This window comes from Microtus ochrogaster, chromosome 17, assembly GCF_000317375.1.
Source record: "Microtus ochrogaster isolate Prairie Vole_2 chromosome 17, MicOch1.0, whole genome shotgun sequence".
Classification (NCBI taxonomy): domain Eukaryota; kingdom Metazoa; phylum Chordata; class Mammalia; order Rodentia; family Cricetidae; genus Microtus; species Microtus ochrogaster.
In genome coordinates, this window is record NC_022019.1 from 13373592 (window position 1) to 13401582 (window position 27991).

The 27991-nt window shown below is 42.1% G+C and overlaps 1 protein-coding gene and 1 pseudogene across 1 annotated transcript in view; one reads left to right on the plus strand and one right to left on the minus strand.

The window, feature by feature from the left end:
* LOC113456994 overlaps positions 1 to 13771 on the minus strand; it is a 33362-nt pseudogene extending 19591 nt beyond the window's left edge.
* Positions 13772 to 14052: 281 nt separating this feature from the next.
* The window catches only part of Hmbox1 (homeobox containing 1), a 136399-nt gene continuing 122460 nt past the window's right edge, over positions 14053 to 27991 (plus strand). Inside the window, exon 1 of the mRNA XM_026783169.1 lies at positions 14053 to 14338. The gene's annotated coding sequence lies outside the window, so the exon portion shown is untranslated. The remainder of the gene's footprint in view (positions 14339 to 27991) is intronic.

Here is a 27991-nt window from a genome sequence, read left to right on the forward strand (position 1 = left end):
GACAAGACAATTACTGTAAACAGGAACAGAAGAGATGCCTACCACCATCACCACTCCAACCCATATCACTGCATGTGTGTGCAATCTACAACAGCAACTATCATGACGTAAATGAAGTCTGGGGAGAAAATGAACTAAAATCCAACTGGATAAATGAAATAGTAAAATACACTTAACAAGGGGGCTATGTGTCTTAAGTATGTAGGAAAAGGTTTTAATTCAGTAACAACAACAAAAACAAAAACCTATATATTATTTAGGACTGGGGAGATGCCTCAGTGGGGAAAAGTGCTTGTTGCACAAGCATGAGGACCCAAGTTCAGATCTCAGCACCTATGTAAAAATCTGGGTGTGGCTGTGTCCCTGTGAGTGGAACAAAGACAGAAGAATTGCTGGGGCTTGCTGGCTGCCAGTCTAGCTCTGGGTTCAGTGACAGACCCTGTCTCAAGAAGATGCTAGAGCAGGATGTCCAATATCCTCTTCTGGTCTCTAAACAAGTATACATGAGCACATGCACCCATACACACATGTAAACAAATATCCCCCATTCATGCACGCGTGTGTGCACACATGCATGCACACACATGCGCACACACAGCAGAAAGTACTTAGACATATTTAAAAGGAAGTATCTATTAGGAGGAAGTTTTAAAACACAATAAAGTAGCAGTAAAATTATTTAAGCAAAAGATATCTTGCTCTTGGATTCAATAATTTAAAGAAATAGTAAGCCGGGCAGTGGTGGTACTTTTAAATCCATACCTTAAAATCAGCATGTATGTATAAATTTTTCTTCATTTCTCCAATTAACTCATTAAATTTTTTTGCTGTTGTTGGTTTTGTTTTTGAGACAAGGTTTCCCTATGTAACAGCCCTAGTTGTCCTGGAACTAGCTCTTGTAGACCAGGCTGACCTTGAACTCAGAGATCCACCTGCCTCTGCCTCCTGAGTGCTAGGATTAAAGGTGTGCGCCACCATGGCCCAGCTAATCTCTTTAAATTTTAACAAATTAATCTGGTTCCAAAAATATCTTAATGGAAACAAAAATTCGAAGCGAAAGTTCTAGCTTTTATAGAACATGTAATGTTCTGGCATGCTCTGGAGCAAGAAGAGCGGGTAAGATACAGAAGCATCAGCCAGAGCCCTACAAGTCAAAGGGTGCAGAGCTGGAATGGACTAGCCTGGGAGGGGGATGGGAACAAAAGAGCTTGCATTGCAAACACACGTGATGGCCCAGCTCACACAAGAGAGGGAAATCAAATTACAATCATGTTGTTGAAACACCATGTTTTTTCACTTTTCAGTCAGGAAAACAAACAACTTTGATGTTAACATGGGGAAGTGGGGCTTAAGAGGGGAGCTTTAGGCAAGCCTAATCATGATGGCGAACTCGTGTGTGTGTGTGTGTGTGTGTGTGTGTGTGTGTGTGTATATGGTGTGGTGTGTGTATGTGTAGCCTTTGAGGCATCAATTTTACAATGGGAAAAGTATATACACTCTCAGATGCCAGCTAAGGTCAGTATGAAATACAATTCCCTTGCAAACGATGGGGTATAACCTAGCGCTGTGTCCATAAGTTTGGTTAAATACATTTGGCTCTATTTAAACAGACGCTGTGACATGTTTCCTGGAAACAGTGTGAGTGTAAGTCTGAGGCACAGTGACACCAGCTTCATGAGCCATGCTTTACATCAGCCACAGACTCCACATCTTCCACTTGATATTCCCACAGTAACTGGGAGTGGCAGAGTCGGGGCAGCAGAACTCTATTTCCTAGGCCGAGAGCCACAGTTCTATCTGTCCTTTCAGGAAACCAAAATACAATGTGTTTGTTAAAAATACTTCTAAAAATACTTGAAAGGCACATTGGAAACATCTCACAAAGAGTCCTTGGATTTTGCTACATGAGCACTTGGTTTTAGAAATTGAGGCAGTTTTAGATTTCTTTTTAAAACAGGGTCTTATGTAGCCCAGGCTGACCTCAAATTCACTATGTAGCAGAAGATGAACCTCTGAGCCACCTGCTTCCACCTTCAGAGTGCTGGAATCAAAAGTGTGTGCCACCATGCCCCATAGTTTTAGAAACTGACAGGAAAAAAGTTGTGCATTTCTCATTCAAGACAGAGCAATATGCCTCAATATCAGCATCATCAAAATATTCAAAAAGTAAAAGGGGGAATGATAATTACATTTATGTATACAAACCCAGAGGCTATCTCCAAGGACACATAAAAAACAAACAAAAAGTCAAGTTATTCTGGGGAACAGGATAAAGAGTAGAAGGGAGAGGCTGGAGAGATAGCTTAGCGGTTAAGAGCACTGGCTGCTCTTCCAGAGGTTCTGAGTTCAATTCCCAGCAACCACACGGTGGCTCACAAGCATCTATAATAGGACCTGATACCCTCTTCTGGCCTGCAGGTGTACATGCAGAGCGCACTCGTACACAAAATATAGATAAGAGGAGGGAACGTGAGTGCGCGCATGCGTGCGCACACACACAGAGACTGATTCACCTTTATGCTATATGTGTATGAGTGTTTAGCCTGCAAATATGTCTGTGCACCATGTGCATGCTTGGAAACTGAACTCAGGTCTTCTGTAAGAGCACCAACTATTCTCCATCAGTAAGCCATCTGTCCAGTCTCAAGGGATTTTTTTTTTTTGATAGGGTTTATGCAGCCTAGGCCAGCCTGAAAATGATTGTGTAATTCAAGATGACCTTGAACTCCTAAACCTCCTGTTTTCATCTTCTGAATTCTGGGATTACATTGTGCCACCACAAGACAAAAACCTTTACAGATTTTGTTATTACTTATAATTTTTACACATTCAGTTTGTTTTTAAAAATAAAACTAAACAAGACAATGTGGATGTATTACCAAAAAAAAAAAATCCCCAAAATTTGCACACTTAAGTATCAGCATAATCATTACAGAAAAGCAAATCAAAACGACCAGACTCAGGATGGCTACAAAATAACAGCTCAGATTGAAAGTATTAGCAAGGATGCGGAGAAATCAGGAGCCTGTACATTTCTGGTGAGACGATAAAGTGGTGCAAGGACAGCACTCTGGAGCACATACCACGGAGGCTCCACAGTAAACTAACTTCATTTCTGAGTACACGCTGAAAACAAAAATAACACACACGCGAACTGAAAACAAGGACTAGAACAGGCATCTGTACTCAGAGTATCTGAAGCAGGCAAAGGTCTGATGAAACAGAATGTGGCTGTACCACGGAACATTGCTCAACCTTAAGAAGGGGATTCTGACGCATGTGACAACATGGATGAATCTTGCAAACACTGCTAAATGAAATAAGACAGTAAGAAAGGGCTCCTGTGTGCTACTGATGTGAGGTATTTCGAGTAGCCAGATTCACAGGGACAGAAAGGACAATGGCTGACAACCAGTGGCTTAGGGAAATAGGAAGTGAGTAACATTTAATGTGTAAAATCTAAGAACATCCTAGAAAAGAATGGTCATGGTCACATAACAATGAGAATGTACTCAGTGGCACTGAACTGTTTATTTAAAAGTGGTTAGATGGTAAATGGAACATTGTGCATGTTTTGTCACACCTCAGGCAACAGTGCACAAAGACAGCCAGGGAAGCTGAATATGTCAGTCAAAATCTTCAACAGCTGCGCATGGTGGTAAAAGCAGTCAGACACAAAACACTGCACAGATTATGAACCAGTTCATACGAAAAGACCAGAAAGGGCAAGTCTCCAGCGACAAACGGTAGATTAGAGGCTGCATGGGCCCATTACGCTGGCTAATAAGAGGCACAAAGGATCCTTTTGGAGAGATGAATTGTGATGATAGGTGGAAACTGTAAATTCACTAATTCCAAATGGAGTTAAACCCCGGTATATCTGACCCTTTGAATGCATGTGTTTTATAATGTATACCTCAATAAGCCTGTTTAAAATATAAAAATATCAGCAAATACTATAATATCCTTTGTTAAAACTACTGCTTTATATCCATTTCCACATATTGGGAAAAAATGTGGCAAGGAAGCCTTAACTAGAAAGCCTAACTATGCTGCCTTAGCTTTGCTCCTGATGCTGAGGCACACACCCTGACAAAAGCAACTCAAGGGGGGTGGGTGTATTTTAGGCACTCTTCAAGGTACAAACCATTATAGCAGGTAATTTATGCAAGAGAAGCTTAAAGCAGTTGTCATATTATCAACATCAGGAACAGAGATGGACAAATGCATTCTTGTTAGTGCTCAGCTGGCTTTTCCCATTTCAGACAGCCAATGATCCATGGTCCAGCCATAGTGGGCAAGTCTTTTCCCTCCTCAGTTAACTGATGGGGGAGAGTCTTCTGTTTTGTGTTAATTTCATTGGTTAAATAAAGAGACTGCCTCGGCCCTTTAATAGGACAGAAAATTAGGTAGGTGGAGTAAACAGAACAGAATGCTGGGAGAAAGAAGCCGAGTCAGGAGTCGCCATGATTCTCCCACCCAACACAGATGCAGGTTAAGATCTTCCCTGGTAAGCCACCTTGTGGGCTATATATAATATTAGAAATGGGTTAGATCAATATGTAAGAGCTAGCCAATAAGAGGCTGTAACTAATGGGCCAGGCAGTGTTTAAAAGAATACAGTTTCTGTGTAATTATTTCGGATAAAGCTAGCCGGGTGGCTGTGTGGCGGGAAGCAGCCCCGCTGTTCTTACTACAACAGTTAACACACAAGCCCTCACAGGCATGCCCAGAGGCTCATCTTGAAGAACCAGCCTGCCTCCATCTTAGGCTTAAAGGCCATCTTATAGAAGGCATGCCAGGTTCATTCCTGTTTATTGCCTGTTGTAGGAACAGCAATCACCTCTTTGTTTCAAAAAGTTACTAAACCCCTTGCAACTCTACCTTTGTTTCAAAAGGGTTGTTACGACTACCTTGTTGTGACTACCTGTTGTTAAGACCACCTTACAACCATGTCTTTGTTGTTATGATTAACTTGTTATGCTTATGTTCTGACCTGTAACCCCATCTATTCTGCTTGTCAAATCCCCCATTTGGAAACCCCTTACCCATGAGCTATAAAAACCTTGTCTTTCTCTATGCAATGCTGATCTCTTGAACTCCGCCTTAGGGGGAGGCAGCCCATGTACATGAATAAAAAAGCTTGTTTTAATTGCTTGCTTTAATTAATATGGTTATGATGATCTGGGTCAGTGGTCTTCCTCCTCCCAGTTTTGGGATTAACAATCTCCCATATGGTTCTATATTCTATCAAGCTGACAATGAAAAGAGGAAAAATGTAGATAAATTATACTCATAAAAAGCCTTACGTCTGAAAATTTGATTATGCCAGACATTTTAGTTTTTTCTTCACATGCACAATTTATTCACAAAGTAATCAAATATCAGTACCTCTCCCAACCAGCTATTTTAATCTAAATCATGTCCTTGTACTCTGAGAGTCCTTCTTAAACAAACCAGAATGGAGAAGATCTAAAGCATGAATGACATTTTATGTTGGAGAGGATGCAGAGCAAGGGTAACATTTCCCAATAGTGATGGGAGTGCAAACTTGTACAGCCCCTTTGGAAATGAATATGGCTATTTCTCAAAAATTTAAATCAATCTACCTCAAGACCCAGTTATACAACTCTTGGGAGTATACACAAAGGAAGCTCAATCATAAACAAGGACAGACATTTTATTATAACCTTTATAAACACCAATGATTAAAAAAGTTAACCACCTTAAGAGCAAAAGGGGCACTAATTCCACAATTTGTATTCAAGACATGCTTTTGTGAACACCAGCTGCCTGACTATACACCCTGAAGGAAGCAAAAGCTCACTTAGTTGTGCTTTCAATAAACTTAAACATTTCAGATCTTTAAGGCATGGGCATATACCTAGCCAACATGGGACAAGTGAAACTTGCGTTTCTCTCAGCAAGTTCATCTTGGTCACTGAACATCCTGGGCTTGGAGTTGACTCTCCTCTGACTCTAGGGGCTGGAGAGAAGGCTCAGGAATAAGAGCAACTGTTGTTCTTGCAGAGGACTAGGGCTCTATTCCCCAAACTCACAACTGTCCACAACTCCAGTTCCAGCGGATCGGATGTCCTCTTTTGCCCTCCTTGGGCACACCTCTTGCACTCAGTACACAGACATACATGCACGCAAAACACTTACACATAAACTAAAATCTAAAATAAAGCTTTCGATATCCCTTTCCTGTCTTTTCTGTGTCTGTCCTACTTTTCTCAGTACCTCTGGCTTCCGCCCTCTTCGTAGTCCTACCTGGTATGGCAGTACCTGGCTTCTCACTGGCTCTTTTCTAGAGGTGTGGAGGATCTTTGCTGTTCACATCCTTGCCTACCTGCCTGATCCCATTATTCCATTCACCTTAATGCCTAATGTTCACACACTGGCATTTTCAAAGCAACACCAGACATCTTTTGAAAATACCCTTTGCGTATGACGCCAAGCTATTTATTGAGTTTGTTTGTTTAACGGGGGATGAGGCACAGAGTCTTACTGTTAGCTCTGGCCAGCCCGGAACTCACTATGTAAGTCAGGCTGGCCTTGAATTTGCACCATTCCTCTCGCCTCTGCTTCCCAAGTGCTGGAATTACAGGTGTGAGTCCTCCTGAGCAGAGGCATCACAATTTCAACCGACGAGAGCTCCTCTTTCTGAGATGTCTTTCCATATCCACAACCACTACTCTAGGTATGTTTTGCTAAATATGAAGAAAGTCTGCAGAAGGTGGATAAGGATAAGGCCAGAGGAAAGGAGACAGTTACATCAGCTGGAGAAAGGCAACAGCTTTCTCAAATACTGCCAGAATAATGAAAAGCTGGGGCAGCTAGACATTATTAAAGTTTTAAGAAGGTATATTGCTGGGCGGTGGTGGTGCACACCTTTAATCCCAGCACTCGGGAGGCAGAGGCAGGCGGATCTCTGTGAGTTCGAGGCCAGCCTGGTCTACAGAGCTAGTGCCAGGACAGGCTCCAAAACCACAGAGAAACCCTGTCTCGAAAAACAAAACAACAAAAAAAAAAAAACAAAAAAAAGAAGGTATATTACTGGCTACCACTAAAACTAAAATCTCTATTTTAGTACAAGAATACTTAAGTCAGTGATCCAGATTATGTCTCTATCTTGGCATGCACTGTGGACACTGTCTGAATCCTACAGCAAACCCAGCAAGCTGTGTTTCCGTAAAGGCAGGAAATACATCTGTCCTGCTCACTGCAGTACACCAGAACTCGAACAATGCCTAGGACAAGGGAGGTGTCCGAGAAGGTGTCCACTGAATGGAGATGGAGATGTGAGGGACGGTTTATTCCCAGATCTTTGCTGATATGCAGCAAGCTAGGAACAATGTTTCCACCAGGAATGGCTAGGTTTCCCTGAGAGTAGAGGACAGAGTTTGCACCCTCCCTGCTTGTGAGCAGTCACAGACACACTGCTGACAGTCAGAGAAAACGGTGAAGGGCTACGAGTGTTCAGGGCAAGTCACCCGGGCACAGTGAGTCAATATTAGAGGGGGTCGCCTTTACTGAGCAGCACTGGCTTGGTTAAGGAGTCACAGTAGCGGTGCCTTCACCCCAACCCCAATTCAGTATTGCTTTCTGGGGAAAAAATAATCTACCTTCTATGTAATTTTTATCTTGGTAACAACAGAAGATCAGATCTTTAGTGAAACAGTTTGGAATTCTGAAATGTAAAATGTCCGTTTTTATCACAGGGCACCATCATACAAGGTGTGTTGCATGGCTAATGCAACATAGGGCTCTTTCAGAGCTTGAGGAAATTAAGAAAGGAAAACACCTATTTTTACTGGGGCTGCGATTTAAAAAAAAAAAAGCCAAAACCCACCTTTTAAAAAGCATGGCATGACACTACATCAGAGGGACACAGGGGGGCGCACTAATCAATCAGAGAGGAAAAACAGAAATGCCTGCGATTAGGTTGACATTTTAATAGTCACACTGAAACACATGCAGCAAATTCTGGGGAGATCTTGAGGCTTATCATTTACTGAAAAGGATGTTCTGTTCCTGATTCAAGTTCAAGGAAGCCAAAAGAATTTGTCACTCTGTCAAGGAGAAGCCTAGCACTTTCAAATACAAGGATCAGCCACACCCGTAGCCTCTAATGATTTGTTAAATGACCTTGGAGCAGAAGTCAGTGTTTTAAACAAAGACCTTTATATAATCCACCACTGCACTAGAAATTCTGCTCCTCCTCCACTGAACTGGTACGTCAATCTACTTCTTCATTCCATCTGTTTTCCCTGGAGTAATGGTGAGTTAACCTCAACAGGTAAAAGGGAAACAGTTTTGCATAAAGAACAGCCAAGAACATAGATGCAGTCTGTGGTCTTTCCGAGTTTTAAACTTGTAAATCCAACAGTAGTATACAATTTCCCTCATAGAATTCGGTAAGTACAGTATAATGGAGAGCAAAACGAGCCTCCTTTCAGGCCTTTAACAAGGGTGACAACAGCTGTCAAGAGCCAGGGATGCAGAGGCAAGACGCCTCACTCACAAGAGTGCCATTAATCCCAAAGTCACATTCAAGTCTGCGTTTCATCAAAATGATACGTTAATCCCAGTCACAGCTCTTTGGGGTCGAATGCACTGGTTACAATGGAATGGGCTGAAACTGTGAATGTTAAGGGTATACTGTGGCTGCACAATAAATATCTGTGGACTGGCTAAGCTAGAAGATTCTGTCAGCCACTGGGCCTCTCTCAGAAGGACCCGCTCACTTGAATGACTAGACTCTTGGCCACTGTGTTTCAAGCTCACTTGAGGTCTGAGATATTGAGCAGACACTCAGTATGCCTTTCGGCCATTTGCTAAGGACTTTGGTGACTTCTTCCCCTGATTAGCTGAAGTAGCCACTAGGGGTACCCAACTAGATCCAACCTATACTAAAAGGTAACTGTGCTCTAAAATGTGCCAACTTAGAAGATATACTTGGAAATTTCTTAGCTCTCCTAACATGATTAGTTGGCAATACCAATAAATTTATTTTGTTAAACAAAGCTGCCAGAATAATGTATAATATTACAAATATAGGCAGTCATTAAATCCTTCGAGTTAGTATCTAACTAGGAACTCTTCAAATATTATAATGGCATTCAGTGTCTTAAGTGTCCGTGTGAAAAGCCATCAAGAAATTTTCGTACAAGGAGTTAGAGAGATGGCTCAGTGGTTAGAGCACTGCTGCTCTTCCAGAAGACCTGCCCTGGGTTTGACTGCCAGCACCTACATGGCAGCTCCCAACTGTCTGCAAACCTAGTTCTTGGGAATTCCATACCCTCCTCTGTCCTGCTCGGCACCAGGCATGTATGGGGAAAAGCGCACATATGTACAATTTTTTAAAAAGAAAGGGGTGTGCATGGGGCTTAGCGGGTAAGAGCACATGGTGCTCGGTTCCCAGCACCCACACTGGGTGGGATTTATAGCTCTAATTCCAGAGGACCCGACATCCTTTTCTGGCCTCCTTAATACATGTGGTGCACATACAGATATGCAGGCACACCCCATATGCATAAATACAAATATATATTTAGAAAAAGAAGTGGCGTGCAAAGTTAGAAAACTGCAGATCCTACCATTGAAGCCATTTGAACACATGAAAGACAAATAAAAAGCCAACTGAGCCGAAGTCGATCCCAGCTCCAGAAGGCTGAACGCAGGAGGACCACTGCATGATGAAGGTCGGCTCAGCCAGGTAGTGAGGTCCGGGCTGGCATAGGATTCAGTTTCAGTTTCAAAAAAGAAAAACCAGAAGAATACTAGCTTCATTCAGTTGGTACTGACATGGGGCCTGTTGGATTACAAATGAGGTTTTGTTGTTGTTTTGAGACAGAGTTTCTTTGTATAGCCCTGGCTGCCCTGGAACTTGCTCTGTAGATCAGGCTGGCCTTGAACTCAGAGATCCACCTGCCTCTGCCTCCCTGAGTGCTGGGATTAAAGGCGTGCGCCGCCACTGCCTGGCCTACAAAGGAGGTTTTAAAACCTTAATTGTTTTGTGAACAAGTTTGTAAGATGGTGTCTTACCATCTCAGGTTGGTCTGGACCTTGAGATCCCTCTACCTCTGCCTTTGCAGTGACAGGATTACAGATGTGTGGTACTATGTTCAACATCAACAGTACTTTAAAGACTGCAACTGAAACGAAGTCCAATTAAAATGTAACATATCTCGGTTTGCACTCCTCCAAGAGTTGACGTAGCATTGTGATGTCATTGTACTTCTGACTGTCCTTACTAAGCAGCGAACTTGTAAGCCAGGGAGACATGGATTCAGACCTTGCTTTTTCACTTTTAATTTGTTTTAACTTGGAGTCTCTTCCTTCGTTTCCCAGAAACTCACATTTTTAATTTGTAAAATGGAATGCTATCAACTAGACCAAAGTATTGCGCCAACACTTAGCGTACCGCCTGTTCTCAAAGGGCCTGCTCTGGCACACTGCCTGTTCACACAGGGCCTGCTCTGTACAAGGCAGCAATCACGGCGAGAGAGGTGGCTCACGGGTTAAGAGCACTTATTAGTCTTGCAGAGGACCTGGGTTCAGCTCCCAGAACCTATGAGATAGATGGTTCACAACCATATGTAGCTCCAGCTCTAGGGGATCCAGTGCCCTCTTCTGGCCTCTATGGGGACTGCAAGCATCTGGTGTGCAGACTTACAGGCAAAACAACTCTCCCACACAAAATAAAAATACTCCTTTTAAACAGTAGAAATTATTATTTTTACTCAGGTTATTGTTTATTATAATCTCAAACTCACCCTTTCACTTTTTCCCAGCATTTCCCCAGACCTTGACAGGCTTTGGGAAATTACTCATTAGTCGTAAAAGTCAAACTATGTGTTAAGTCTCTGGGAATACAATGTCCACATTAGGAAGGACAAACACAAAGAAATAATTATAAGCCCAACAAATAGGAGGTGTGCCATGAAAACATGTACCAGGACTGTAGAATTTAAGAAACCTTTGAAAAACTGTTATTCGAGCAGTGTCCTGAAATATGTGAAGACATTAAATAAGAAGAGACAAAATATGGTAGGTAATTGAACATACTTAAATTCCCAGAGACAAAAGAAAACGGTGAACTCAAAGAACTGAAAAACGACCTAAGCGATCTGAATAAAGACATCACTGGCAAAGGCTCGTTAGACTATGTGTAGGGACATAAGCATATTCTCCAGGGTCAAGTCAACCAAGCTAAAGATTATGAGTTTATCTGAAGGGCAAAAGCAGCTACTAAGGTGGTTCTTATGGGATTCTGCAGTTGAAAAACAATGTTGAGATGCCCCTTCTAAGAGAACAAACCCAAGAGGTTAAGACTGAATGTAGGGAGGCCGTTTAGAAGGCATTGTAGTTTGTTTCCCCATTTCTTTGATAAAACACCATGACCACGCTAAATGTAGTGGTACACACCATTAATCCCATCACTTGAGAGGCAGAGACAGGGAGATCTCTGGGAAGTCAGTCTGGTCTACGTCGTGAGTGCCAAGAGAGCCAGAACTACATAGTGAGACCCTGTCTCCAAACAAGACAAAACAAAAGACAACAAACAAACAAAACACGACAACAAAAGCACCTCTGACTCCACGAGGAAGGAAAGGGTTTAGCTGGCTTACACATTCTGATCACAGTCCATCCTGATGGGAAGTCAGGACAGGAATTCAAACAGGACCCCGGGGCAGGAACTGAAACGAGGCTACGGAGGAACACTACTTCCTACTTGCTCCCCGTGGCTTGTTGAGCTTGCTTTCTATCAGCTTCAGGAACAGCTGCACAGGAATACACCACAGCTGGGGGCTGGGCCCATCCACATCAATCATCAAGCAGGAAAATGCTCTACAGACTTAATAGAGGCATTTTCTCAATTGTGGTCCCTCTTCCCAGACTAAAAACAAAACAAAAAACTAACCAGGACAGAATTCAGATTGAATTCCAAGTGCCAAGTGAAAGAAGCCACTATGAAAGCAGTATCAGTAAGAAAGCAGAAAAAAAAGAAAAAAGAAAAATTCAAGAAATTTTCATTAAGGGAAAAGAATCAATAAGATGTGATGTGGCTATATCTCATAAGCTATGTGAGGGAAAAGCACTTTGGAAAGCCTCATCTGAAAACGAGAATTTGTTCAACAACATGTACATGTTTCATGATATAACTCATTATCCCTGAGTTGATGATCAAACCTAATGCAGTGTGCATCCTAGGCAAGCATTCTGCTCAGTCCCTACAATATATATAAAACAAACAACCACAGCCCACTCCACATTCCTAAAACAGTGCACAGAGTTAAAACTTAACAACATGAGAAATTTATTAAAACCCTTTGGCAGGCACAGCACACAAATTTAGCCGATTGAGGAACTATTTTTGAAACCACTCTGGTGGATGAACAGCAACTCTCCATCAGAGATCACTTATCTTTCAACCACTGGGTTAATGATGGGATTTACACGTGGCTTGAAATCGAAGAGAGAGGGGGTGATAATTAGAATGCTTTCTTTTCTTGGTGTCAGCTTTCGGTTCTGAAAGGAAAAGGCTAAGTTTTCATTTGGTCCTTTCCCGTTTTAACCTTGTATATCAAGCAAGCAAGAGGATTTTATGAGTAAAGCCAAAGAGATGTAAACTCTGCTGCCCTCTGGAATAAGCATTTTCACACCGCTTCCTTCTTAAACAAAACTTATCACACAGGCTTCACTCTTCATTGGGGCCATTTATCTCCAGGTAGCAATTATGAGGGGTCTACCGTAAGTTGGCAGTGAGGACGTGGGGGCATAAGAGGTTGAGAGCAAGCATGTTACACCTGCTTTCAATTCTCCTTACTCCTCTATCACTTATCCCATTGCGCCTGAATAAAACAACTTGTTAGGACGGTGTGCTCAGTAAAATGGCTCGAAGCAAAGAGCTGAGAAGTCTGCCTATATGGCAAGTGTTTGAGCTGTGCCACACAGTGACTTCTCCAGGAAGCATGTTTCGTCTAGAACGGTTTATTTCACTCAAAACCTAAACTGGAACGCTTCAACGCTGCTCTGGCTAAATCCTTCACGAGCACCCTCCAACACCGGCTTTCTCTTAATTCGAAAGGCAGTTAGGAGTAACAGGACATTTAATGAGCTCCTGCTCTCTGTTCAGATCGAATCTGGCTCTGCAACATCAGTACGGAGTCCACTCAAACGCACTTTAAGTGGAAGGAGGAGGATGAACTGTTACAACTCGCATGTGGAAGCTGAGAAAGGAGATCAAACCAAAGTCTTAGAGCCTTATCCTTAGCTCGAGGGTGAAATTAACCTTCAACCTCATGTTTGGCTAAGGGGATCTACCACACAGTAATGAAGGCATCCTGACAGGTGCAGGGAGTGTGGGGTGAACGCAAGAGGGAATTCAAATCTCAAAGCAAAATCAGCTTGCCACAGTCCATCTCACTTTAGTTTTCTAACTGCTGACCTATCTCCGCCACAAGTCAAGGTGGAGACCACAGAATCCAAACGGATACAGCATAACCTTTGCCCTCTGACTTAGGAGCGGAAACTCACCAGTTTCATATCGGACTTTTGGATGTTCAGTACCAGTCTCTTCACTTCTCAAAGCAAGGCAGTGTCTTCCGGTTCCAGCTCCGTCGCCCAGAGCATCGCGGGACTTGGAGTTTTTCCTTCTCACGCACTTTCTGGAGCATCACGGGAAATGCAGTTTTACTGCAGGCATTATGGGAACTGTGGGCGTCTTTCCTTTTCCTCCCTTTTCTCGCCAAACGCCTCCTTCCGTCCGCTTAAATTCATCGCCGCCGCCAATTCATCCTTCCTTTCCATCCCAGAACGATATCATGACCCTCATCCCGGTCTGGAATCCATGGTGTTCTGGGATATGTAGTCCGCACGGTTCCAGTTCCCGGCTCCCCTCCTCCCTGTGGGAAGGCGTTTGGGCGCAGTGCCTGCTGGAAGCTGTAGTTCCCTGGGGCCTCAGACCCTGAGCTCTACGCGTTTTCTCTAGGGAGCCGGAAACTACAACTCCCAGGGATGCCCGGCGGCAGCAGGTGGGAGCGGGGCTGTTGCTATCAATATGGCGGTTGTCAGCCAGACAAAGACAGTCAGTCTGATGTGATTGAGACAAGGGAGGTTTTCAGGGGGAGACTGGGAGATAGGGGGCTCCCCTCCCCCCGCTGCTCTTCCTGCTTGGGCCTGGAGCCCTCCTCAGCCCCTCCCGCAGGGCGCCCCGCGGTGAAGATCCCCTCCCCCTCCCGCCTTCCTCCTCCCTCCCTCCCTCAGCCTTGCTCTGGGACGCTGGGGAGGGGGCTGAGCCTGGTGCAGAGAACTCAGCTGGGCTTCCGAGGTGAGTGGGGTCGTTTGCGACCAGACTGCCTTAAGTCTCTTTCCTCACTTCTTGCATTACTTTAAGGGGGAGAAAAATGTTTCGGAGGGGTTTTGGGGGAGAGAAAGTGAGTAGGCGCCACAGATGGGTCTCTGGAGTGGCCAGGCTTGGGGGGGGAAGCGGGCAAGCGGAGGGGGGGACTCCCCAGGGGGCGGTGGTGCGCGGGTTGTGGGGTGGGGCAGTTTGTGAGGGGCGGGCGTAGAGAGACGAGGACGGCTCCCTAACTTCTCCCCGGTCTCCAGGACCGGCGGAAGGTTTGAATTCTGGAGGTGGGGTCTTCCTGCTTGCGAGTTTGAGAAACTGCGAGGTGGCTTCGAGGTGTGCTGGTTTGTTTGGGGAGTGTCTCGCTGTGTTTTAAACTGTGACGTGTACTTGGGTGCTGGGCTCGTCTCGAAGGAATGTCTGTAGATGGTAAGTTAGATAGCCGGAGTCGAAGATAAGCGGCCTGGGTTTGGGAAGCACGCGTGAGTCCCGGGCTGGACTTTGGCTCTCCGGACCTTGCAGGGTTTTGGAGTGTGTGTGTGTGTGTGTGTGGGGGGTCGTCAGCAACTCGTTCGTGTCTGGGGGCCCAGCTCCCACTCCGTGCCCTCCTCTGGGCCAGTCTCCACCCCAAACTCCTGGCAGTGTACCGATGATGTGTTGTGGAGATGCATCTTTGCCTCCTCAAGTCGGCAGTTAAAGGTGGGAAAGGAAGTGTCTCTTAAGATTTTATTCCGGAACCGTGTTTTGGTTACACTATTGGGGCTACTTTGAAAGGAGTCCTCCGCCCACCTTCACCCCGAAACAGTAAGTAAAGGTAGCCTGTCATCTTCATGCTCAGTGACTTGCCAGTTATTTAAAATTCCGGGACGTGGGGTTGGGAGTCTGGAGTGCTAAATGGCATATGCATCTGTGTCTACTAATGAGGCGAGTATCTGCAGTGTGCCCCGAGGTAGACAGGGCGACTTATTTTCATAGTTGAAAAAACTGTTGGAAATTATTTTCGGGGAAGAGGCTTGGTGGTGCGCTGAAAGGCGCTGCATGGATTTTTCGTCTACCCCACCCTGCTCTGTCTCACATTTGCTTGGAAACTGGTATGGAAGAGTGAGGGAGCATTGGGTGAGCGAAGCCGAGAATGCACTTAGCAGGACGGATACACGCTATGTAAAGTTGAATGATAAAAGTGATTGCTATGTTGTCTGAAGCTTTAAGAAAAGACCTCGTGTGTTATATAGGGTATAGTCACGTGCTCCTTTTTCTGGGGACCTACAGATAATGGAACTCTTTGCCTTCTCCTTTCCTATCTTTCCCTCCCTTCCTTCCTCTCCCCCCTCCTTCCTTCCTTCCTTGGCACAGAACGTTTCTCTTCCTGATGGACATAATACCTCCTGTGCCTTTTTTTTTTTTTTGCTTAGTTTGTGCTAATATGGGTCGTGCTTTTTGTGGTTGCACTATAAAATGCATCATTAAGTGCAAAGGACCCGAATTTGTTGCTTTTTTGCATTTATGCCACAAGTAATTATCACATAAGGCTCTCAGTGTTTTGCATTAAACTTACTAACTTGCTAGATCTGGTTGAATTATGCTTATAAGTCAAGTTTAAGAAATCTGATTTTATTTTTCAATTTTCAATTAGAGTTGGAATGAAACATCTCTTGTTTCTCACAGTCTTGAATATTTAATGACATTACACCAGGAGAATTTAAAATCATGCATTTTGTACTCCCTCAGTCCAAAATACAACTTCTTCAGTCACTCTCTGTGATAATTTTGTGCTAGCACAGACTTTTAAATAACCAAGAGTAATTGGCATCATTTCTATTTTAACTTGAGAGTTTAATGTATTTATATATTTGATCAAAAATGCATCAGTTCTTGAATGTTTCACCTATCAGGAAGGGGCTTGTAGATTCCATAGCATCTGAAAGTCACACAAATACACTGGAATTTTCTGGTGGAGTTAGCCTTTGGTTTGAAATTTCTGCTGTTGATCATTCACACAGATAAGGGAACTGTTAGCATGAAATCGAGCATTATGTATTTAAATTGACCTGAATAGAATTTCAGATATAGAATGCACTGTTCCAAGCTGAGCCTTTGGTTTGTTGAAGACCCGGATTTTCAGAATTACTTGTTTTAAGCTTTATCTTAACCTAAAATATTAATTTTCAAAAATTGGAAGAAAATTTCATGTAACAATATAATAGTTGCTTACTTGTGTTTTTCTGAAATATATTCTAATAGTCATGGAATTTTTAATTGTTTAATAATCATTTTAGATATGTCAAATTGAAATGCTCCAATCTAGAAAAATGAGTATTTTTCATCTATCGTTTCCTGAAATCTTTTTGTTTATATTCTCCAATGGAAATGTGAAGTTATTTATGGGAAAAGCATTTGTTAAACTTTTTCTGACTAGAGTCATAAAATGGTAAAAATGGTAAAAAAAAAAAAAACAACAACAAAAAAAACCCCCCAAACCTCCATGTACACCAGGAAATAGCCCTTGCATTCATTGGGCTGATTCTGTTGCATTTTGAGCACTGGGGCATTAAAATGATGTAAAGCCTTTACTGCAGGCTAAAGCATAAAACATTCTCAGCATGTGGAAGTCATATGGTTTACGAAAAAGAGTAGAGAACCAGGGCATTGGTGCCTGTCCAGCTTAAAATTTCATCCTGTAACTGTAAAGACGTATTTATTTTAATCTGATCATTTCTAAAAAATGTGGCCTTTATTACGGGAAGTTGAAAATGCAAGCTGTTTTTAACCAAACTGCTGCATATACGGAACACTGTTCAGTCAGGAAAGTGCATTAAGAAAAGGAACCCGTAGCAATGTGTTGAATGCCTTTCCAAAGGCTTTATTTGCACTGCTGGGTGCATTTCAGCTTCTAGCCCAAGTAGAAACTTAATATCTCTATTTTTGTAGTTATAACACACATTGTAACAAAGACCTCATTCTTCTGTCCTGGCAATTTTCTACTAAGTGTTGGTGGGTATTCTTGCTTGCGTCATTGTATATTAATTTGTTCTTTTCGAGTCTTCCTATGTGTCATATTAGTTCTGTCTCTGGTTTCAAAGTTCAGTTGGCTACCTTGTTTCTATCAACAGCAGGTTTACCGAGGGGTTCATCGCCTGCAGCTTTTCTCTTGTTTTTGTATTCTGTTCTTTAAGCTTGGGTTATTTCTCTTGGAAAGTATAAATTTATCACAGAATGTTATTTTTCATAAATAGGAGTTGGTGTACTTCTCAACTCTATGAAATGATGACCATTATAGATCAGTATTAAACGTGCCCAGTAAAAACATGCTGGGTTTTGTTTGTTTGTTCTTGCTTTATGTAGGTACTTTGGCTTCCAGACTCTTATTATTCTGTTCTTTGGCTAGATTTTTCTGTCAACTACTGGTTTTTCTTTTTCCTTTTCAATTTAGTACAACTTTGTATAAAACTGTTATGAATAAAAAGCATAGCATATTCATATCACACATATTCATTTATGCAGTTAAATATGAAGTATGCTTGTGTGTGTATCAAACCTACAGCCATGAAAACAAATCTGACCCACAAATAGCAGAGACCAAAGAGTAACCACCATTCATGCTACATTATAGAAACTTTGGAGGTTTCCTTATCATTTTAAACCATCATTTTAGCAGATTCTGCCACACTATAGTTCTCTCAAATGTCAGCCTGTCAGTCTGGCATTTTTCTCCAGCTAGTACTAACAATCTGTGTGGCTCAGATTCCTAGACACAGCTGTACCCAAGACGGCCTTCTCTTAGACTGAGGATCCATCCATAGGTGCAGAGTAGAGACTCTCAGTGACTATCGGTTGTAAAACGTGTAGGTTTTAGTTAAACACTGTTTATGGACTCTTGTGATTTAGGGAACACATAGTAGGCTTATTTTAAAAAGCATTTGTGAACTAAAGATAAAAATTGCAGTTTAAGTGATTTATAAAGCAATAGTTTAGCTCTGCTGTGACGGACTATTTTAATTTTTTTTTTTTTTGACTCTTAAGACAGGTGCACCTGAGTCTTTTTAAGTGATAAAGTGATTCTAGTTCATTCTGAGGCCATTTAAGAGTTTCATTGGGTTGTTGGTTATGATTAAAATATTTACTAGATATAGGCCTTAGGTTTTTGTCACTGTAACACAGGTTGAGGTTAAATGGGAAGAGGAACCTCAATTGAGACAATACCTCAATCATATTGCCTGTGGGGCATTTTCTTGATTACACATTGACAAGAGGAGGGTCCAGTTTGCTGTGCAAGCAATTTTACCCCTGGGCAGTTGGCCCTCCAAAGCATAAGAAAGTGTAAGGAACAAGCCACGAAGAGCAAGCCAGTGATGAGGTCCCTTTGTGGTCTTTACTTGGTTTTCTGCCTCCAGTTTCCTGTTCTTGTGTTCCTGTCTTAGCTTCCCTGAATGATGGCCTGTGATGTGGACGTGTAAGCCAAATAAACCCTTTCCTACCCACATTGCTTTTAGTAATATGTCTTTTATCACAGCAAACAAAAGCAAATTAAGGCAGTATACTTGGTAGTTCTGTCCGTCGACAGCTTTTAGTAATGTGTCTTTATCATAGCAAACAAAAGCAAATTAAGGCAGTATACTTGGTAGTTCTGTCTGTCTGTTGATAGCTTTTAGTAATGTGTCTTTATCATAGCAAACAGAAGCAAATTAAGGCAGTATACTTGGTAGTTCGGTCCATCTATTGTTCAGAGGCCCATATGTGGTGTGTTAGAACCATTAGTAAATTTCATGTTCAAGGGACAGTATGGAGGTGCAAAGGAACAGTGACTTTAATGAATATAGTCACATTCTTTTGCATTTATTTATCTATTATGTGTGAATAAAGACACCTACCATGGTGCACACATGGAATTTAGAAGACAGCTCACAGGAGTTGGCTCTTTCTTCTTCCATCATGGGGGTATTGGGGATTGAACTCAGGTCTTCAGGCTTGCTAGCAGGTGGCCCTTGACCTGCTGGCCCAAGATTCCTTTTTTTTTTTTTTTTTTTTTTAATACAGGGAAAAAGCAAATGTTTGTGGGTTCTGCTTAAATGAGGATGATGTAATACTGGAATCATCTGCCTTGTAATTTTGATAAGAAGTAGTAACTGTGGTCAATTCTGAAGCTCTTGGCTTGGCTGGTCAAGCCTTGCAGTCATGAGATGGAGTTGGTCTTGCTGTCTGCCTATACTTCCTTTCATTCTCTTGCTGTTCTCCTAATTCATTGTTTCTGACTCATCACATCAGTCCCCTAACTGATCTTGTTGCACGCAGTCGTGTTTTCGTTAGTCATTCTACACTGGGACCTGAGGGATCTTGCCAAAGTAAAATGTGAATTTGATTGTCAGCCATACTTTTCCTGTAATCCTTCAGTGACTCTGCAGCCTTTCAAATAAATCCACACTTTGAGTCATTCCACCTGTGTCAAAACCAGTTCTCACCACTGTGTAACCTCGAGCAAGTGTTTTAAACGTCTCTATCTCAGTTTCCTCATCTGTAGAATGGGGATGAAAAGAGAACCCATTTGGTGGGATTGCTTCACTAGAGCCCTTAGAGTGCTTTTACTATGTTGTGTCATTCACAAAGTGCTGCAGAACTAGAAGCGAGTGCTGTCCCCTTCATCTGGCTTCTCCTGTCAGTTATGTCACACAACTTGAGTATGGTGCAGAAAGGAGGGGACATAACCTAGTGGTGCAGTGCTTGCCTAGCTTGTGCAAGGAAGGCCCCAACATTAACAAACCCCTGAGCAAACAGAACAAAACAGAAAACCCCAAACCTAGAGACTGATATTGGTACAACGTATGTGTATCGTTCTATTTTACCATGTTTAGTTCTTGTAACTCCCACCAGAACTTAGGCATCCATCACCACCTGTGGGGACTCCTCGTCCTCTTTGCTAGGGACTGTTGTTCTGTGGTATAACTGCACAGAAAGGCTCTGGGTGAGCTGCTTTTCTGTTGTTGTGATAAGACACTATGGCCAAGACAACTCGCAGGAGGATTATTTTGGTATATGGTTCCAGAGGGAAGAGTCCATCATGGTGGGGAGGCATGCCTGCAGGATGGCAGCTGTATGGTGCAGTGCTGAGAGCTCACATCCTTTCCTATACGCACAAAGCAGAGAGAGCAAACTAGACATGACTGAATGACTGGACTGTTTAAACTCTCAAAGCCCACCTCTAGTGGCATACTTCTTCCAGCAACAACACACCTCCCAGATCTCCCCAACAGCACCACTAACTGGTAATATCTTTCAAATACACAAGCCCGAGGGGGACATTTTCATTTAAACCACCATAGGCACCAATTGTTGGATCAGGAATTTCAGTCTTCTGCCTCTTTAGTATTTCAGAATTTTTTTGGTACACATAGAATGTTTTATGAAAAAATCCCAGTTAAGTTTTCTTGTTATAAGAATTTGAACTGGGAGGTGGTGGTGCATGCACTGTCTCAAAACAACAACAACAAAAAGAAGTTAAAAGTAACAACACAACACAGAACAAACCCAACAGTCCTGAGGATTAGGAGTTCAAGATCATCTTCCTTAAGATAGTGAGTTTGAGGTCAGCTTGGGCTACAAGAGGCCCTGACTCACAAAACCAAAACAGCAACAAAACATGAATAAGCTTTTCTTAGGTAAGAGATTATGATGTTAGTACTTGTTAAACATTGCTAGTGAAATTTAGCAATGATAGTGAGGTTTTCTATAAATGGGTAAAATTAAGATGATTCCTCCCTACCCCCTCCCACTCTTACCTCTTGAAACAGGTTCTGTAGCCCAGATTGACTTGAATTCTTTTTGATTCTCTTTCCTCGACTTCTGACTTCTGGGACCAGAGATGCTTGCCACTGCCCAGCTGATACATAGCTCATACATACATCCAAAGCGGAATGATGTTAGATGGCCAAAATTACACCTATATTCAGCATCATATTAGTCTTGGTTGGTGTTAGTGCAAGCTTACCGATGAATTGGAGCTCATGGCAGTCTTATTTTGGACTTAGAAGGAAACTGACTTCAAAGAAAGTATTTCTGAAATTATTCCTGGGGGAATAAATGAGAGATCTAGAGAATAAAAGAGGGAGAGCTTTAGATATCATTACCTTTAGTGTGGGGACCAGAAAGGTTTATCAAGTTAACGGCTAGTTATGGGACTACTTATCTTTAGCTGTGTGATAGAGATTTTAAATGTCACAGCTCTGTGGTATTAACACAAGATAGATCATGTGATTTTGTCTTTGAAATCTGAAGTATTTTTAATTGTTAGCATTGATAATTTGCTTTGGAAAAAAATGCATTTGAAATTGTTTCAGTGGCAGGAATAAGATAAATATCGGTGGAGCTTCCTGGTAAGCCAAATTCATCTTTTCAGCTACCTGTGGTTTCAGTTTCTTCCTGCTACATTTTTTTTTATTGTATTTATCTGGTTTCAGAATTCCTTTTCTTGGTGTGTACTCTAAACTAAATAATGTTTTAATTAGAACTTATTTAGCCTCAAAGAGAAATGTTATAGGTATACAACTGTTTGGGACTGATGAAACTAGATGTATTTATTCATTTATTTATTTGTGTGTGTGTTTCTGTGCATGCATGTACTTACATGTACACTTGCCAGGGTGCATGGGTAGAGGTTGGAGGAAACTAGCCCTTAAATGAAGAACACTGTTAGGAATCTTAGAAGATAGTCTCTGCCTTCTATTCTGGAATATGTGGTCTCTTGTCTCAGCTATATTTTACTTGCCTGCTTTATGTTTCTCGCTTCCCCCATCTGCTCTGTCTGCCTTGCTGAGTTCTGTAGTCTCCTTGTCCCTATTAACACTGACTTGTGGATGGGTGCGGTGTACCATGGTGCTGTTGAACTGATTCTTTATCTAAAGCTTGCTTAGTGGTGATAGTGCTTCTTTTGGTTCTCTGGACAAGAGAGAGATCTGAGTGCACTGTCAAGCATTTCATGTTTGTCCCTGTACCGTCAGTTAAGAGAGCAAGTGGAACACAAGAGGGAATCATCTATAAGACAAGCAAGTACTTGGATCGTGTGTGCACGGGGTTCCTTGAAGGGACTGAACAGGGAGGGCATTCAAACACACTGAGTCTGGGAGTGTGTGCGGAGTTACTCAGTGATACAGAAATGAGCTCATTGCCTACTCTTTTCTTCGAGGATCAATTTGTAAGAAATGGCAAAAGACCCACACTGTAATTTAACACTGGTTTCTTAATCCTAGTCACCTCAGGCAAGCCAGAAAGATGGTAGAATAGCACTGTAGAAGTAAGCTTTAATTAAAGCAGCTTGCTCTTTGCTATTTCTCATCAAGTCCAAAGGGAATAAAGAATGTTAGGTGATTTTCTAACTATTGTAGCAACTAGAGCCTATCTCACACTTGCCCTCTAGTATGGTTACCATTTCCTTATAACATCCCTTATGAGTCTGGAAAGATAGCTTAGGGGTTAAAAACATTGACTTCTAACGTCTTCTTCCAGAGGACGTGGGTTCGATTCCCAGCAACTTTATGGGAGTTCCCAACTGTCTATTATTCTAGTCCCAGCGGATCTGACACATTCTTCTGCCGTCTCAGGCACTGCACACATGTCGTGCAGACATACATCAGGCAAAGCATTCATACACATAAAATAAAATAAAATATTTAAAAGTGAGCACTGGCTGCTCATTCAGAGGACCCAGGTTCAGTTCCTAACACCCACATGGCTCACCATCTGTAACTCCAGTCTCATTATCTGATGCCTTTTTTTCTAGCTTCCATACTGCATGTATTTGTTGCATAGACATACATGCAGGCAAAACAGCTATATGTATTAAATAAAAATAAAGGGAAAAGATAAACTTTTGTGGTAGATGAAAACAAAACTCTAGTACATTTGTGCCTTCTATTTGAAAATCAATAAACAGGACTTGAGCTAGTAAATTCACCATATAAACCATCTTGTGCTGCAGAGATTCAGCAGTGGAAGAATTGGCACGTCTGTTCAGCACAGTATCCATCAACCTTGCTTTATATTTAGCAGAGAATCTTAATGCCTAGGAAAAGAACTAGAGCTTTTTAAAGTTCCTCTGTCAATATTGTTGTTAATTTGAATTTCAATGCTGAAAACTCTAAAACCAAGTTTAGGTTATTACAGATCAGCCCAAGAATTTTAGACACAAACAGAAATCAAGCCTAGTCGGCTAAGAGTCTAGAAGACAGTCCAATTACAAAGGAAAGGAGCTAAAGCCTTTAGAAGTCAGTGATGTCAAAGAAAGCAGACCTCAGGTTTTTGGTTTTGTGTATGTGTATGTTTTCAGAAAAAAAAAAATACCCAGAAGGAGTATTAAAATGCTATTTTCCTGAGTGCTACCTCCAGATTTTTAGAATCTGGGATGGGTTCCGGAATGGGCCTCTTGCATAAACGTACTAGATAATTCTAATTGATATAGGACACTCCTCCATAAACACACTAAATAATTCTAATTGATATAGTACATTTGGAAAATGCAGACAGTGTAATGCTTAGATCTGAGGTAATCGCTAAGATCTATAGTACATTAAAATGTCTCTTCCTGATATGTTCTTGCCTTGTTCTAAGTAATGTGTGTCTGTCTTCTCTAGTTGCCTCTGCTCTTAAATTCTGATGTGAAGAAGGCTTTGGGTGTGCATAGGTAGTTTTCCAGATATTATCCTTAACAGTATTGTGCCCCAGGCAGTTACTCTTCAGTGACTAACTACTTCATCAGCTCTTTTTCTTAAGCATGTGTATGTGTGTACACATGTACGTGTGTGTATAAAACCTTCAGAATATCAAGCATCTTGAAATTTTGCCCTCAGAAATTAATTCCTTAGCCCCACCCCCTTAAGGTCTATCAGTTATTCTCAGAGTCTTGATTATTTCTAGACCATTGAGCTGCCGAGGAACATGAACTCTGGGGAAGGGCTGCTCTGATGCCCCTCTGAGCTTTACAACTTACTCTTTGTATAAATATGTGTTTCTTTATCTCCATTGGTAAGCTGGGGGCAAATAACAGTATCTGTTGGGGGCCAGTGAGATGGGTAAAGGTGCTTGCTTCCAAGCTCAACAACTGGAGTTTGATCTCCAGGACCCACATGGTGAAAGGAGAGAACTTCTGAAAGTTGTCTTCTAACCTCCACATGTGTGCTGTGGCACATGTGTGCATGTGTGTGTGCACACACATGTAAAATAAACAAGTAAATGTACTTAAAACAGTATCAACATAATAGAATTCTTGAACTTAGGAAAACATTTATAAAGTGCTTATGATAGTGGTTGCCACAAACAACACTAGTGGTTTGTTTGTAGGATCTGCATGTTCTCCTTAACCCTTAGGATTCATCTGTGGAATAAGCCATATCCTTTCTAGCTAATATGTTTTTATCGTGTGTTTATCCTTGTCTCAATATTTTTTATGTGTAGTACTTAATTACATTTCTCATAAATACCCACTGAGATCATTGCAGCATAAAACGAGCCTTCTTACCTTTTCCCTGCTCTATCCCATGGTGCATAAAATGCACCCTTAAAATGATTTTCATCGGACGAGTAATAGTCATGCTTAGTGTGGATTCTAAGGTCACCTTGTACTGTTTGACAGTTTTGACCCCTGTTCGTTTTAAAGCTTCTAATATGTCCTTTCCCCCTTGAATAGTATCTTACTTTCTTTTCCCTAGAGATGTTTTCTGTACTACATCCAGATGAGTTATCCCTCCTTCCATCCATCCAGCATTTCTCCTCTTTGTATTTGCCATGTTACTCAGTTAACATGTTTTCATATCCTTGTCTTACCAGTCGGGATCTTATTTAGTAAACCCAGTTAAACCCTTTTTCCTGAGGAGACATTTTCCAGTGGATCTTGACACACTCATGCTAGTCCATGGACTTGTAAGCCCTGCTTACGGACTTACTTACTGTCATAACTTTTGTGTTTACTTTTAAGGCATGTTGCGTTTTCAGTGGTTTCGTCTCCCATGCCGTGTCTGAACTGGCGTCCTACCCCAAGTGTTGGGGTTTTGATTTTCTTGTTGACTGAACCCTCTCATTCATTCGTGTGAACTCTTAGTTGACCAGCCACTGCTGGATGGGTTACTGTGTTTTCTCACTTAAAGACTTGTTTCAGTTGGGTTTTTAAATTTTTTAATTTTTGTGCATCATAAATGAATCAACAGTCATTTACCTTGACCACCCACTCTCTAGTAAACATTAAAACTTGTAGAATTTACATGTGCTAGCCTCTTTTGTATGCTGCTGTGAACATGCAGTGAACTTCCCTGGGAATGAGACCTAGTAGACAAGACTGACAGCAAGTGTTGTCCTTGTGCTTCTCCCACCTGCTGGGAACTGTTTTTTCTGCTTTCCTGTGTCCCTTTGTCCCTTCAACCTTTGCTTCCTGGGCTGACCTAGTTGGTAAAACTGTGCCTCTATCTTTATGTTAGAAAAAGACCTGGAAAAAATTGAGAATCACTGAAAATCTAGTAAAGCTATCTTCCTTGGCAGTTTACATGTTGAATGATTGTGTTTTGACCTCCTGATAAGTGTACAAAAGTCAGCGTCAGTGACTTCATGTGAACAAGAGTAGTTAGGTAATGAAGACAGTTAATATAGCAAAAAAACATTAAAAAGTGATTTCCTAAATACTTTAATCAAAATATATGGCTGTTTGTTCACATCAACTGATACAGAGCTGTGGCTCTCAGCTGATGTCAGTGGAGACTGCGCTTTCATTGTTGGCTGCCCGCACCCAAATAATCACACAGAAACTATATTAATTACAACACCATTTGGCCTATTAGCTCAGGCTTTTTATTAACTAACCTTACATCTTAAATTAACCCATTTCTATTAATCTGTGTATCACTATGAGACTGAGGCCTACCAGTAAGGTTCCTGCTCCTTCAGCAGCTATGTGTTGTCTCCCTGACTCCGCCTACTCTCTTGATATCTCTGCATTCAGTTTAGTTATCCCCCCAGCTCTATTCTGCCCTGCCATAGGCCTAAGCATCGTCTTTATTAACCAATAGTAGTAATAAAACATATTCACAGCATACAGAGGGGAATCCCACATCAAACTGGAGTAACTGTACAGTGCTCTTGTGTCATTTTGATTATCACTACTGGAGTAAAGGTGGTCTGATCACCCAGTGGGCAAACAGTCGCAGTGTCTCCCCATCCCAACAGAGAATTCTTTCATCCGAACTAACAGTGGTATTGGGCTCCAAACACTTGATCTTGGGCCACAGTCTGATATTGCTGGAATGCATAGATTGGCTTTATATATCAGATTGTCTTGTACACACCATGTATTTATGATGTCAAGTTTGATGTTTATGTGTATGCCTCTGTGTATGTCTGTGTACCTAGTGCATGCATCTAGAAGTTAGCTTGAAGCTGAAAAGGGTATCAGATCCCCTAGAACTGTAGTTACAGACAGTTGGACGGCTATTATCTGCCATATGGGTGCTAGAACTGAACCTGGGTCTTATGTAAGAGCTGCCAGTGCTCTTGACCCTGGAACCACACATCTCTCCAGCCCTAAACTGAAGGGAGATCTAAAAGACAAAATCTATGAGTCATATTTTAATGTCTTAACTTCTCCTAAGTCTCTTATAGTAGGTCTCACATCTACTTTTCTTGTTTTCAGTAAACCATCTTAAATTGTATGAAAACATTTAACTTTTTTTTGTAATTTACTTTTTATATAAACATTTGCTCAAACTTGTATTTTGCCAGCTTCGATAATGTATAATTACATCCCCCCCACTGCAGGGCCAGCTGGGATATGCAGAGTAAGAAGATCAGCCTACCTTTGGCACAGGGGAGTATGCAAGGTGCTTGTTTTGTATAGGTCAGAGTTTTTCAAAGGAACAACTGATAGAATTGTTAGAAATTTTTCCTAACTCGAGCTCCCTGCCGATGCAAAAATCCCAATCAAGCCAAATCACAACAAGCCAAATTAAAAAATATCCAGATTTAATGGAATTTCTGTGCTCTTGGGTGGCCCTGAGGGGAAACCAGGAGGCCCCTCCACGGATCCCCCCCACCCCCCACGGCATGGGACACCACGTGTTTCTCCTTTGGGAGCTCGCATAAATACCCTGTGGGAGGGGTCAAGACCTGGCATGCTGGGATTTGGAGTCCAGACCAATACAACTCTCAGGCCTGGGTGCTAGGATGGATGCGAGGGCCTGGGGTCTATGCTCCCAACTTAACAAGAATGAATATGTGTATTCAAGAGAATTGTTAGAACAGCTTATATAGCATAGGCCAGTCCAGGTATGTCACGCTGGAGAGACTGAGAAGCCGCTTGCTGCTCAGCCTGTGAGGCTAGATGCCTCAGCGATACCAGTGTTGTGCCAGAGGCTTGGGGGATTCCTGGGGAGCTGCTGGTCTTCATTCTGTGTCGGAGGCCTGAAGAAGTTGGTTCTAATATCGTTGAAGGAATGTAGCAGCGACAGGATGGATGAGCTTGCCGGCAAGAGTGAAAGCAAATAGCAAAAGCTTCCTTCCTCTGTGTCTTTTGATCTGGGTGGGTCCTCTTGCTTCAGACAGTCTGATCAAGAAAGCCCCTCATTGGTGTACCCAGTGAGTAGCACTTCAGCAGATTCCTGATCTGGT